The sequence below is a fragment of the Hippopotamus amphibius genome, chromosome 5 (genome assembly GCF_030028045.1).
Source record: "Hippopotamus amphibius kiboko isolate mHipAmp2 chromosome 5, mHipAmp2.hap2, whole genome shotgun sequence".
NCBI classification, from domain to species: domain Eukaryota; kingdom Metazoa; phylum Chordata; class Mammalia; order Artiodactyla; family Hippopotamidae; genus Hippopotamus; species Hippopotamus amphibius.
This window is the reverse complement of record NC_080190.1, coordinates 51362739-51376104: the sequence shown is the minus strand read 5'-3', so window position 1 is coordinate 51376104 and position 13366 is coordinate 51362739. Positions and strand designations below refer to the sequence as shown.

Here is a 13366-nt window from a genome sequence, read left to right as displayed (position 1 = left end):
GAGCTGAGCACACAAGCCTGGGTGCCTATGGGGCTTTCCATCACTTGGGGGTCTGTTCCTCCTCCCTGTGTTTCTCTGTGTCTATTACAGGCTGGAGACCCCAGAAGCAAGGCCAGGACCTGGGTGGGGCAAGCAAGGAGGTGAGGATCCTGCACAGGAGAATCCTATGGAAGGTGAAATCCTGTTTCAGCTGTGGTTCTGAAATCTGCAGTGACTGCTCTTTCCCTCCCTCTTCCTGCCCCTTCATGTGCTGCACACAACCCCCCACCCCCACCACAGAGATTCACGGAACACTTCCTTTTGCCAGGGTGGGAGATAGTAATATGCAGTTCTGGTCCATAAGTGGTCCCCAGGCTTCTGGGTCCCCACTGGTGCTTCCTGACAACCAAACAAATACTATGGGATCCAGAGAGGGCAACTAGTGGGACTGGCTCCTGGAGTTGGCCAGGATAAATGCAGGAGTTCTTGCTGCAAGTCCATGATCAGAGAATGGAAGCTGTCAGGCCACTGCAGGACTGGCACTCGCTACCAGAAAAGCACGTGCAGAGTCTCTGGCCCAGGTTCACACCTCGCACTGCAGGTCACAGGGTCAGATTCAGGAGGAGTCAGACAGCTGCCACTCACAGCGGGCTTAGCTGGAGATGTTTTCATCCTGGATGTTCTTTAAGCATTTTCTTCCCCAACATGGGCTTGGCGCAGGGTGGGGGCAGTGCCAGGGGTCAGTGATGGAAGTCTTAGTAGCAGCTCCTGTTGATGAGGTCCAGTGGCTTCTAGATCCTGTGCCAGTCACTGTGAACTCCACTGCATCTATGTTTCACTGTGGATCTGATAGTGGGTGTCATTTCTACTTCTTGGTGACAAAAGTGGAGCTGGCAGATACTCAGCACTTTGCCCCGGTTTCGTGTCCTTGGGGCAGCAGAGCTCAGATATGAAGGCTGCTGTGTCTGACCTCTCAGCCTATTGCACTGTAGCCTTGCCGTTCAGAGCACAGCGGCCAGGACCAGCTCCGTGGGTCTGCGTCCAGCTGCATCCAGCTGGGTGCTGTTACCAGTGGGAGGTGTGTTTATCTACCCACCTCAGCTCCACAAATCCCAGTGATGTGAACGCACGAGCTGACACACACAGAGCTTACTGAGAGAGAGAGGGCGTCTATCAGAAAAGCACCTGCACAGGATCCTCCCCACACTGATGCAGGAACCCTCCCAGGGGAGACAGAGCATCCTTGTCAAGTTCCAGACCTTAGGGCGAGGCTGACCCCATTGAACCACTGGCTGTAGTGTTGACTGTGAGAATTTGTGTGGATGTCCTTTGTGAGGCTATTCCTATTATAATGCTGGACTTGAACTTTGTCCAATTTTTTTGTTTCATCTATTGACATAATTATGTTCTCCTTCTCCATTTTCCTGATGTGGTGAATTCCATTGATACTTCACGTACTGAATCAGCCTTGCATTTCTGGGGTGATCCCTAATTAGTCTTGATGTGTTATCTTTTTTATGCGCAGTTGGTTTTCGTTTGTTAGGTATTGTAGAAGGGTTTAAAGTACATATTTAATTTTTAAAAGAAACTCTTCGCTTTAGATTTTAAAAACTAAATTTATTTTGGTCACCCTTTTGCAATATATGTATTCAAGTCTATACCTCTATGTGGTATACCTTAAACTCATCCAGAGCTATATATCAATTACATCTCAATAAATCTGGAAGATAAAAGTAATCACCCAGGCATATCCATACACAAGCCCTGACATACACGTCATACAATTAAACACTTACTTATATATCAATGCACACTCATATGCTGGACAGATTTCTATACAATCACCTTACACACACACACACACTCACTTCTATCTAGATATGTGATTTGGCTCTTACCCCCTACACAGACAAAGTGAGTGTCCCCAGCCATCACATCCATGCAGGAATTTTCCACGAGCTGGAACAGACAGAGGGGTGGCAGGGTCAGGGAGACTGATGGCAGGGGCATGGGGAGAAGACACCCCATATCCCCTCTCACATTTAGCTCACACTTACCGAGGTAACAAACTTTTCCAGGGACTTGAATTCGTCTATCCCATACATTTGGTCCTTTCTTTCTACAATATCGTGCAGCTACAAGGAAGAGGAGATGGTTGGCACACAGCCAACGGTTGAGGACACAACAGGTCCCATGCCTCCTGCCATGGTGGACTCCAAGGGCCACACACTGGCATCTGCCAGCAGCCCACACTTAGGGAGTGGAAAGCTCCTCCACCTGCACCTCTGGTGTGTAGGTTTACACAACACTTGCTATCCATCTGTTGTCCAAACACTTCGGGTGGGTGGAGGGCCATCTCTGGGTGACCCTGGGACAGCTGCCTTTGAAAGCTTTCCCCAGCTGGGCTTAAGTGTGGCACCTGGTTACCTGTTCCGAATTACCTGGTATTTCTTATAGTCTTTTACACCCAGGCAGTAAACCTTGGCCCCCATATCCCGAGCTTTGTCAGCCTAAGAGGGAAAAAAAAAGCTTTGAGTAAAAACACCCAAACACAGGGAGCACAGAGCTGGTAACAACAGAGAGGACTCACTTCATCCCTAGTCTCCTGTAATGTCTTTGGCATCAGTGGTCCAGCAGTCAGAGTGATAATCAGGCTGGAGGCACTGCTGTCTGCAGAAGAAGCAGGGAGTGTCCTGGTCAGCAAGGCACCTGGAGTGACCTGCCTCAGGCTGCCAGGCCCGCAGCACTGCTCCCACTGCCACCCTGACCTGAGTACCCACCACCCAGAGAGCCTGGAGGGGAAGGGGCGTTAGCCCAGGATCCTCTTGATAGACAAGGTGCCTGAGACCAGCTCAGAGCTCTTCCTAGTGGACCCTCACGATGGGCAGGTGGCACAGCCTTTGGCCTGAAAGGCAACTGCAACTACTTCACTGGACGAGGACAAGCCTCTCAGGGGAGCACAGGGAGGAGCCACCAGAATGACAGTCAAGGTGCTTGGGGAGCGGATCTGCCCAGCTCCCCACCTTCGCCCAGCAGCCCACGCATGTTTCCTGACAAGGGCTGCCACCCGACAGTCTAGATGCAGTCGGTTTAGGCGAGCACAGCCTTTACCACTGTGGGAGACACAGTCACAGGACGAGAGTCAAACAGAGGGAAGAGGCTGGAGGGAAAGGAGGCAGAGCCAGTACGGTGGTGGACAGAGTGTGGGCAGCCAGGGGGACACCAATGTCTCTGTTCCCTAAATGGAACCCCATCTGCTTGCAGGCCCTGGAATTTCTCTTTCCTCTTTCATGCAGCCCAACAGTAGGTCAAGTACTTGATATCTAGCAAGAACCAGGGATGTAACCCATGACCCCGTGTGGTTCTCGGAGACATCCCTGGGGGTGGTTTTCATCCTCGCTGTGCAGAGGAGGAACCTGCAGCACAGGGAGGGCAAGGAACTCGCTCCCAGGGTCAGTGCTAGGAGTTGGCTGAGGCGGGTCTGCACCAGCCCTTACTGAGGTCCAGGCCTGGCTCTGTCCCACCTGAGCACAGTGACGTCAGCAGGTAATTTACCTCCTGAGGTAGCTTGTTGAATCTGCTCATTTGCCTGCAACAAAATGAAAGAAATTGGGGCAGGGCAGTGAGATGATCCAATAATGCTCTAAGAACCTGACAAAGCAGAATAAACTCTCACAGCTGTCGGGTGTGTACCTTTTTAAATCCTTCCTGCATGTTTGTGGCTCCTGTAGGTACTACATTCTGAAGTCTGCTAAGACCACGACTTATTTCTCGTCTGAATAAAATCAGAAAAGAAGATAGAAGAGGATGGGGATTGATTGTTAAAAAACAGAGCTGCTACCCTGTGTAGACCTGCCTGGACCAGAGAGGACACAAGTTGCCCTGTCGTGACCTTTCCGTCCATGTCTTTGACACTGACAGGGCTTGGTCAGTGCTTCTCTGTCCCCCATTTGGTAAGCGTGGAGGATGCTGCTTCGCTGGCCGCACGGGTAGGGCCTGGCTTTCCATGTGCTCACCCCTGTCTCAGGCATGCAGACCTCAGGGGACTCAGCAAGGGCCCTGCCTTGACTGTCTGTGGTGAGGGGGGAGCACCCACGGATGTGCACCTGTGAACCTGGCATCCCCAGGGTGACTGATGGTACTGCTGGCATCTATGGGGTCTCTGGTAAAGGCAGGTTATCCTCCAACAGGCAAGGCTGAGTTTGGAAAAGTCTCTCTGCTGGTACCCCTGCCCTGTCCCCTCCTCCCCTGCCATAGACCCCTGAGGTGGACTTGGTCCCTCCAAGCCACTTTCCCCTCTGAATTGGTGCTGATGGAAGTAGGCAAGCTGCTCCATCAGAGTCTAGGGCTCCTGGGCTTCATGTGCTCCTGAAGAAATAGACCATGAGCTGGAAAAGAGGCCTGAGGGCTGTCCATGCGGGCGGAAGAGCAGTGACCCCAGGCTGCAGCGGGGATGGGTTGTCGGCCTCTGTTAAAGCAGAGAGCAGGGGACGGGCCTGGGACACAGCAGGGGATGGGCTGAGCTGTCACAGCAAGTCTAAGGAGCACATGGTGCCTGCAGGCTGGCTCTCGCCTCCGGCAGAAGGGAATTTGCCCTGAGGTGAGATCTGAGAGCCCCAGGTCCCCACCTACCTGACCCAGCCCAGGAGCTGAGGGGGCCTGTGACCCAGGGCCAGTGGAGGCCAAACTAGGCCCTGCCCACCCCAGCACAGACGCCCTTCCCTCTTCCTGACACTTTTGGGAGGATTTCTGTTTTGTCGGCAGCATCCCCAAATATGTGGGGACCCTCAGGCCTCCCCAGGCTCCGGCCTGGGACGGAGCTCGGCCAGGCTTCACTCCTGCCTGAGTGGGCCTTTTACCTGGGCTGCCCCCGCAACCCCCCAACCCCTACTCCCAGCTCTGTGCATGGAGAGGACACTAGGCTGCTCATGCCCTCATCAAGCCCTTCACTTCCTAAAATTCCACCCCATTTTTCCACTCCCCTGAGCCCCACTCCCACGAGCCCCACTCCCACTTCTGACACCTTCCCTTGAGGAAGACATCCTCACCTCCACTCTCCAGAGAGGACCCGGGAGACCCTCAAGAGCCTCCCCACAGCTCTCTTGGTTCAGGCTCTGACCCCCTGCTTTGGAGGAGGCAGTGGTCCTCCTCTCCCCCATGGGCAGCTCCTCCCCCAGAGGCCCCCGCCCAGCCCCCACCTCTCTTTCTGCCATCTGCCTGACAGCTCCCCAGTGACTTGGTTTTCCACCTTTCCATCTCTGTCTCAGAAATGCAGATGAGAGGAACACACAAAACCCTGCCTTCCTCTCCCTCACTGAGCAGGAAGCCCAGCCCTGTCTCTCCTGGGAGCCAGGCACAGGGAGCGCTGTCTCCAGGCACTGGTGCCTCCACACTCCCTGGGTGCCAGGCCTCTGCATCAGGAGCCTCTTCACTTCCCTGCTGCTCAGGAGCTCCACGTCTCCCACCTCCAGGCCTTTGGGCGCACGGCTGGGCCCACCTGATGGCCCACGCAGGGTGCGGGGGTGTCAGGCTTCCCTCCTGCACCCTAGCCCAGCCCCGTGTTTGGAACCACACTCAGGGGCTCCCTTGTCTCAGACCCACCAAGGGACCAAGCTCCCTTCGCTGGAGCTGCAGCACTTCAACACTGCCCACCCCTGCCTCCTGGTTCTCTCTGCCTCCCCTCTGCCCCCAATGGCCCAGAGCAGAGAGTGACACCCAGAGCAGGTGCCCGACACAGGCCAGTGTTCACAAAGGGCCCCCGCATCTGCTCCACCAGATCCCAGGCGTCCTCACAGCCAGCCAGTTCTGAGAAAAGGGAAGAGTGCTGAGAGCACGCAGGACAGGTGGAGGGCAGGGCGGAGAGGGGGCGGAGATGGTCCAGCAGCACAGGGCTCTGCCAGTGCCAGCGCAGCCAGGGGACAGTGGGAGCCGGGGAGCCGGGGCTGGGGGCCAGCGTGGGCACTGAGGGGAGCCCCGGACGGCTCAGCCTGCGTCCAGTGGGTCCTCTTGAGGTCTCAGGAACCCTCAGTTCCCTGTTTTTCCCTGTGATCCTGCCCACCAGGCCTGCCGTGGGGGGTGAAAGCAGCTCTTACCTGTCTGAGGTGAGCTTCGTGATGGTGTTGGCCTGTGTGGAGTAGGTGATGAAGGACATCCGCAGGTTAGGGCTGCAGAAGTGTGAAAAGGAAGCCGATGAGCAGCCAGGAAGGGGGTGCATGCCAATGTCCCTGCCCTCATCCCAAGTCTTTTGCTTTGGGGGCCATTTCCTGAACCCTGGAAGTTCCTAGAACCCTGAAGGATTCTGAGGCCTGTGAAGATGTGGGGCCTTCCTGCTCCATCCCTATGCTCCCCCCACTCCCAAATCTCCCTCTCTCTGTCTCTCCCACACACACTCACACACAGGTGTGCACATGGTACTTGCACAAGAAGATAGATACCTATGCACTTCTGCATGAGCCTCACAACTGGCCTCTTTTCTACTATGAAATTCTTTATAACTTACTCCTTTACTCTCCTTGCCCACCATCCCCATGTCCTGACCATCTCGTAAATTTGTACCTCTTTTCAGCCTTTCACACATCCTCCCTCTTCTCTTTCTTCGCACTTTACTTTTAGCCCTTGGCACCATTTAACTCAGTGTTTGGTTACTGGTTTGCCTTTCTTAATTTGTGAGGTCCTCAAGGCACACTGTGTCCCCTATAACATGGCCTGACTCCCTGACAGGAGCCAAGAAAGCTGCTGAGACCTGATGGAATCAGTGTGATCTGTCTTTTCTGCTTCAGAACACCCCCCTGGGCTTTGTCCTCCTGACTCCTGTGACCACCGAGTCTAAAGAGCCATGTACCCTGCCCCGCAGAAGAAAACACCAGCCGTACTTTGTGTACTTCATCACTATTTCATCCACTAATTCGTAAATGTCCTTCCAAATATCATTCGCCTTCTGTGACCTGAAAGCAAAGAAGACCTGAGTCAGAGGGATGAGGCACCTCCATCCAGGGGGTGCAGATTCCTCCTCCCCAGATTCCAGCAGACACTTCAACAAATCCTCCCCAGTCCAGGTAGTGGAAGGCTGCCAGACTCCCTCAGCGACTTCCGTGGTCACCCTGCTGGTGACCTGCATCATTGTGAGTGCTGGGGAGGGTAACCAACCAGACCCACGTGCAGGGGGATGAGGGCCCTTGGGTGGCAAACCAGGATGGTTGGTGATTTTACTTGGGGCTTTAAGACAGGAAAATGAGGGTGGATGTGTTGGTTAGAAACACCTCCAGTGATTCTGATATGTTGGCTCTGGTTGTCCCTCATGTATGGACACCTAATAGGCACCGTGGCCTCAGGCCAGGGAGCGTGTGTTACTCATACTATTGTGTTTCTGTTTTCTTCTCATCAGCCTGCAAAGCTGAGCCAGTTTGCACGCTGAAGTCCTTTCCTGGGACCACTGCCTGGGGAGGGGCTAAACTAAGCCTGGGACAGTGCTGTCCTGGCATCATGGTACCCCACCAGCAGGGAAAGCCACAGGCCCTTCCTGGGTCTCCTTTTAGTTTCTTGCTAGTGCCAGGATGGAGGCTGAGGAGGCTGAAGGGGGTGAGGGCCTCATGACTGCTTCTATCTAGGTGGGAAGCAGTTATATGTGTCCTATCTGCGCAAGGTTCAAAGGTCCTTGCAATCCCACACCTCTGCAGGTCTGCACAGGTTATGGAGGGCAAATGTGGGTCTCACTGGCTACGTGTTTTGTCAAGGTTCTGCACACGGTAGGGGTGGAACTGAGGCTGGTGCCCTGTCTTGGGCTTTTTCCCAGTGAATGTTGGCTCATGTCTTTGATATGGATTGTGAGTCTGAGGAACCCTCTAGGAGTTCCTTCCTTTCACCTCCAGTGGCCATCATGCCCATAAACATCCTGAATGTCATATTTTTATGTGTGGTTCCCATATACCCAACAGCATCCTTGTCTCTACCTTTCCTTCTGACTCCTCTAGGCTGCATCTAAATCTGTCAAGAGATGGTAAGTAAATTAGTTGTTGGATGACTCTAATAATATGAGGATTATCATTTATGGAGCACGTATATACCAGGCACTTTACATGCATGATTTCCAATTCCAAAATAGTTCTATGATATGGGCGTATTCCTATTTTATAAGTAAGAAAATTGAGGCTCACACAGGTCAAGGAATTTGCCAAAATTTCCATGGATACCATGAATTTGAACCCAAATCTGGTTGTAAAACCATGCTCTACCCATCACACTCGTCAGATCTAGGTGTTATTGCTGTGTTTGACAATTGCTGGGTGGCTAATCATTATACCCTCTCAACCCACCCGTAACACAGACTTTCTCTTAGAAGCTCCTGTGCTACTGTGTAAGACAACTCTCTTCCTAAGTATTGGTACCACTCTCTACTTTCCTTCTTATTACTCCTCTTTTCTGTGATCCCCCTCAGTGAAGAGGATCTTCAAAAGAAGATTTTCAGGCAACAAGTGCCTTCAACACATACACCTACTCCAGGAAAATTTCCAGCTTGTGATTATTTTGAGAGAAGGTCTAGATTCTAGAACACACACGCACACACACCCTTGAGAGCTATGCACATGGAAAACACCGCCAAGACTGCAGGTCTAAGGAGGAGGCCGTATGGAACAGAGCAATTATGAGGGCTTCTGACACACACAACTTCAATCACGATTTAGCGCCCCACTCTTGACAGAGAATGGAGAGATGAGGATCATCAGAAATTTGAGGACCTCTCCACTATTACAACTTGCGGTCAAAACATCCTAGTAATATAGCCATGCTGGGAGATTGGAAGTTGCTGGAGCAGGGTCCTATAGGGGAACTGAGCTATCAGAAAGCTCCATTTTCATCCCCCGTAGTAAAATGTCACTAGGGAATGTGTAAACTCAAACAGCAGAGAATAGAAGTCAGTACAATCACTGCATTAGAAACATGGTCATAATACCAAAAGAAAAATCTGGAAGATTTGTAGATGGCTACCTCTGGGGAGTGGTGTCAGAAGTGGGGAGGACATAGGCAGAAGCCACATGGTTTTTCTGCTGTAAACTTTGCAATAGTGTTTGATTTTAAATTTATGTTTAAACATGTTTTCCTAAATTTAAAAATGAAATTGTAAACAAAAACTTGTATATGGAGAATGGCACTAACATGGCAGATTCTGAAACTTCAAGGCCTTGTTCTCCCATGAACACATTGAACAAACAACCGTAAGCTGTCAGCACCAACTTTGTAGGAGCTTTAGAAAACAATAAAAGGTTAACAACAATAAAGCAAATGTGTGATCAAGAAATAGTTATTTTCAAAATGGTACAAGAGTTTTGCAGCAATTTTATTCACCCTTCCCCTACTCCTTCTCTGGAATAGTGGCCGTTTTGAGTGTGATCAATGGTCCAGTTGCAAGTTCTCCTTGAACCAGAGGAATCAGCGTAGACCTTACTTACAAATTATTATGTATATCTCTTTAAGCCTGTTTGTGTGAACATTAGAATGTTCAAAAATAGGTGTGTACACAAGAGAATTTAGAAAGCCACACATAGTCCTGGGCCAGAAGTATGCTAGAAAAGTCCTGAGAGGACCTTTAGCTTCTATGTCAGGTTGATATCTAGGCTCAGAGCAAGCCTAGCTAAGTGGTGAAGGAATGCCTCAGCAAGTAAACATTCTGCAATGGTTGGAAGAGGTAGCGTTCTGTCTGTCTGTCTGTCTGTCCTCTATCTCTTTCTCTCTCTCTGTTTCTTTTTATGATGATTTTATGTTTGTTCAACCTCTGGAAAACAAGGAAATTTCTATCAAAAATTAGCTGAATATCAGCTAATGAAACAGCAATTCCAGTGATCACACACAAACAAGGAATATTATTTGTAAAAGTTGTTTGGAAAAGTTTCAATATAGACTGCTACACACTTCTACAATAACAGGAAAAAAAACATCCAAATAACACATGCAAAATTCTGACTTCTAGAGTTACCACATTATAGTAATAGAAAAAACCAATTTTCAACAAAAAAATAATAAAACACACAAAGAAATAGAACATTTCTCATTCAAAGGAACTAAATAAATTTACAGAAGCCATTCCTGTGGATACCAAGGCATCAGATTTTCTAGACAAAGACTTAAAGAAACTACCTTCAATATTGTCAGAGTCAAAGGAATATAAGGACAAAGAAATAAAGAAAATCAGGAAAACAGTATATGAGCAAAATGATAATATCAACAAAAAGATGTAAATTATTAACAAACTAAAGAGAAATTCTGGAGCTGAAAATTTCCATAACTAAATCGAAAAATTCATTTGAGTGATTCAATATCAGATTTGAGCAGACAGAACAAAGAATCAACAAAGTTGAAGATAGGACAATTGAAATTATCAAGTGTCAGGAGCAGAAAGAAAAAGAATGAAGCAAAGTGTTTAGAGTTGAAGTGACCTGGCAGTGAAGTGCTCCTAACAACTTTGATTTGGCATTCCCTAATTCAGCTCCATGTATGCTCCAATAAATTCTTTTCTTTTTTTAAATTTTTATTTATTTATATTTATTTTTATTTCTTTAGCTCTTTATTGGAATATAATAGCTTTACACTCTTGTACCAGTTTTTGAGGTACACCAAAGTCAATCAGCTGTATTTATATACATATCCCCATATTTTCTCTCTCCCTCGACTCCTCCCCACCCTCCCCGTCCCACTCCTCTAAGGCATCTTCCATCCTCGAGTTGATCTCCCTTTGTTATACAGCAACTTCCCATTGGCTATCTATTTTACAGTTGGTAATATATATATGTCTATGCTACTCTCTCACTTCATCCCAGCTTCCCCTTTGCCCCCAGCCACCCCCAACCTTGTGTCCTCCAGTTCATTCTCTGCATCTGCATCCTTAATCTTGTCTTGTCACTGGGTTCATCAGTACCATTTTTTCTTTTTTTTTTGGATTCCGTATATATGAGTTAGCATACAATATTTTTTTTTTCACTTTCTGGCTTACTTCACTCTGTATGACAGGCTCTAGGTCTATCCACCTCATTACATATAGCTCCACCTCATTCCTTTTTATAGCTCAGAAATTCCAATAAATTCTTAGTTACATTATGCCTCAATTTACCTTTTAATATCAGATATGAGCCCCTCCCCCATCCCTAGTGCATCCAAGGTGACACTGCCCAGAGCCCTCATGTCCCTGATGTGGGTGGATCTTGAAGGCCTGCTTCCCTCCTCTACACTAGCCCCTCTCTTCCTCCACTCCTAAATCTCATGTGGGTGGTCCTCTGATGTCTGTGTTCCCATTTTCTCATTGGACAGACCTGCACCTGAGCTCCTGTCTGCCTTTTCCCTACCTCTCCTTGGGCCTCCTTGAACTCTTTCTCTTTTCACTCTGCCTGCTTCTTCCATCCTTCCTGCTCTGATCAATCCTGCCCAAGGCATCCAACAGGTTCTTTTGAAAATGCAGCTCTGATCCATTTCTTCTCTGATAAAAACTTTTCTTTTAATGACCCCAAAATGTGAAGAACACACCTCCTGCATAGGCCCAAGGCCCTACCACCAGCCTATTCCCCTCCCTCTTTCTTCTTTCTCCCTCCATCCTCACACTTTGATCCTCTGGGATCACCTGAAGGCCTCATTGCTCAGGCCTTTGCACAGGCCACTCCATCAGCTTGTAGCTCCCTGGCTTTCATAGACCACTGGCCAGTACTGGGGGCACTTGGGACGGTCTGTCATTTTTAACCAATTCAACCAGTGAATAAGGAATCTAATGAAATAGCTGGGAATGAACCACCTAAAACCTTCCTGTAGATGAGAGATTGGTTTCCTCCAAGACCAGCACAGGGATTCTCAGGAAACCACCCAGGCTTGGAGTCTTTGGAATGGGGTTTGAAATCAGGTAATCCAGGTTTCAATTCTGGATCCATGTTTTCCTATCTGAGAACTTTGGTGTGTCCTTCTCTGGCCCTGAGCAGCCTCCTTGCCTCATCTTTAAAATAGGGCTAATAACATGTATTCACATTGATAACACCATGATAAAACCACTTTTCTCCCCTACCCTTATCCTCATGGATAAGACACACCTGACTTCCCTTCATCAGTTCTGTCTGGAATCCTGTGGCCTCTGTCTTCAATAGAGCTCCAGAATCTGGCCACTCATCATCGCCAGCCATACTCTATTGGGCCATAGTACCGTCATCTCCTCCCTGGATCCCTGCACCAGGCCCCTCACCGGTCTCCTAGCAGGCTCTACACTTGCGCCCTTCAACTGCGACTCTTTTAGATTGTGATCCAATTACACACGTTCTCTGTACAAATAACACCCAAGTTCTCCCACCCCCCACCTTCCAGTCTGCGAGTATGGCCTTCCTGACCAACTCCTTAGAATAGTCTCTACCTCAGCACTTGCCATTCTCCTGCCCGGAAATCCTCCATTGTGCTTATTCCCATGTAAAACATTACTTACTCTTCTCTTTATTTATCACTTGTCTCTCTACTAAAATAGAAGCTCCAGGAGGACAAAGACTATGCTGAGTTTTGTTTGCCGCCCTATCCCCACTTCCCCAAACAGTGACTAAAATATCGCATTGCTTAGTAATCATTTGTAAATGGATGAATTAATAAGTCAGTGAATGAATAAACAGGACTGCTTATAACATGAGTGAAGTGTGCCAGAGGACCTTGAGAATACTACAAGAAGGGGCATCTGACTGGTACCCCACCTTCCCACAAAGGGCGGTCAGGGCTGGATCAGGGGCCTCTGGAGTGCAGGGCAGTGTCCAGAGTGTGTGACTCTGCTTTCCCTGGTAGTTCATCTCCTACTTTTACTATATTATTGTATTTGATGCTGTACTTGGAAAACCACCTATAAACTGTGCTTCGTCCTCATCACAGCCTGGCAAGGTGGGTATGAAGACCCTCACTGTACAGATAGTGACACTTGAGGCAGAGAGAAGTGAGGCGACTTGCCCAAGACAGTGTGACTGGTGAGTTGAGTCTGCCTGAGGGCAAAGCTGGTGCTGCCTCCTCAGTGCTCATTACTCCCTTTTCCCCAAGAGCTGCAGGGGACAGCCATGGACCATACACTTGACAGAAATCCGTGGGAGGAAGCATGTCCTTCTACTCAAAGAAATTCTCATCAAGCTAGTCCTTAAAGACAGCAAGACTTTCTTCAACTGACTAAGTGAGCACAGCTCCCAGGGAATGCTGTGCTTTTAGAGAAGCCTGGCCTGGCCCACTATAGCCATGCTCTAGGCTTACTCCTCACTGGTACCCTGGGGCTGAGAAATGGGTGTGTAGGGCCCTTTCTTGGACACCCTCAGCTCCTCCTCCCATTTGCAGAATCCTGCAGGATTCAGTACTGTCACCCCCACCAGACTCTGGGCTACTTCATTCAATGTCTAGAAGC

General features: G+C 49.3%; 1 protein-coding gene across 31 annotated transcripts in view; it reads left to right on the top strand.

The window, feature by feature from the left end:
• Window positions 1-13366, top strand: part of ZNF488 (zinc finger protein 488) — a 176330-nt gene that overhangs the window by 35160 nt on the left and 127804 nt on the right. For 15 of the 31 annotated variants that reach the window (XR_009053627.1, XR_009053626.1, XR_009053628.1 and 12 more), the window contains 2 exons: window positions 91-140; window positions 3711-3932. The exons of 7 other annotated variants lie outside the window; for them this stretch is intronic. The gene's annotated coding sequence lies outside the window, so the exon portion shown is untranslated. 9 more of the 31 variants (XM_057734049.1, XM_057734050.1, XM_057734044.1 and 6 more) reach the window with 9 other exon arrangements.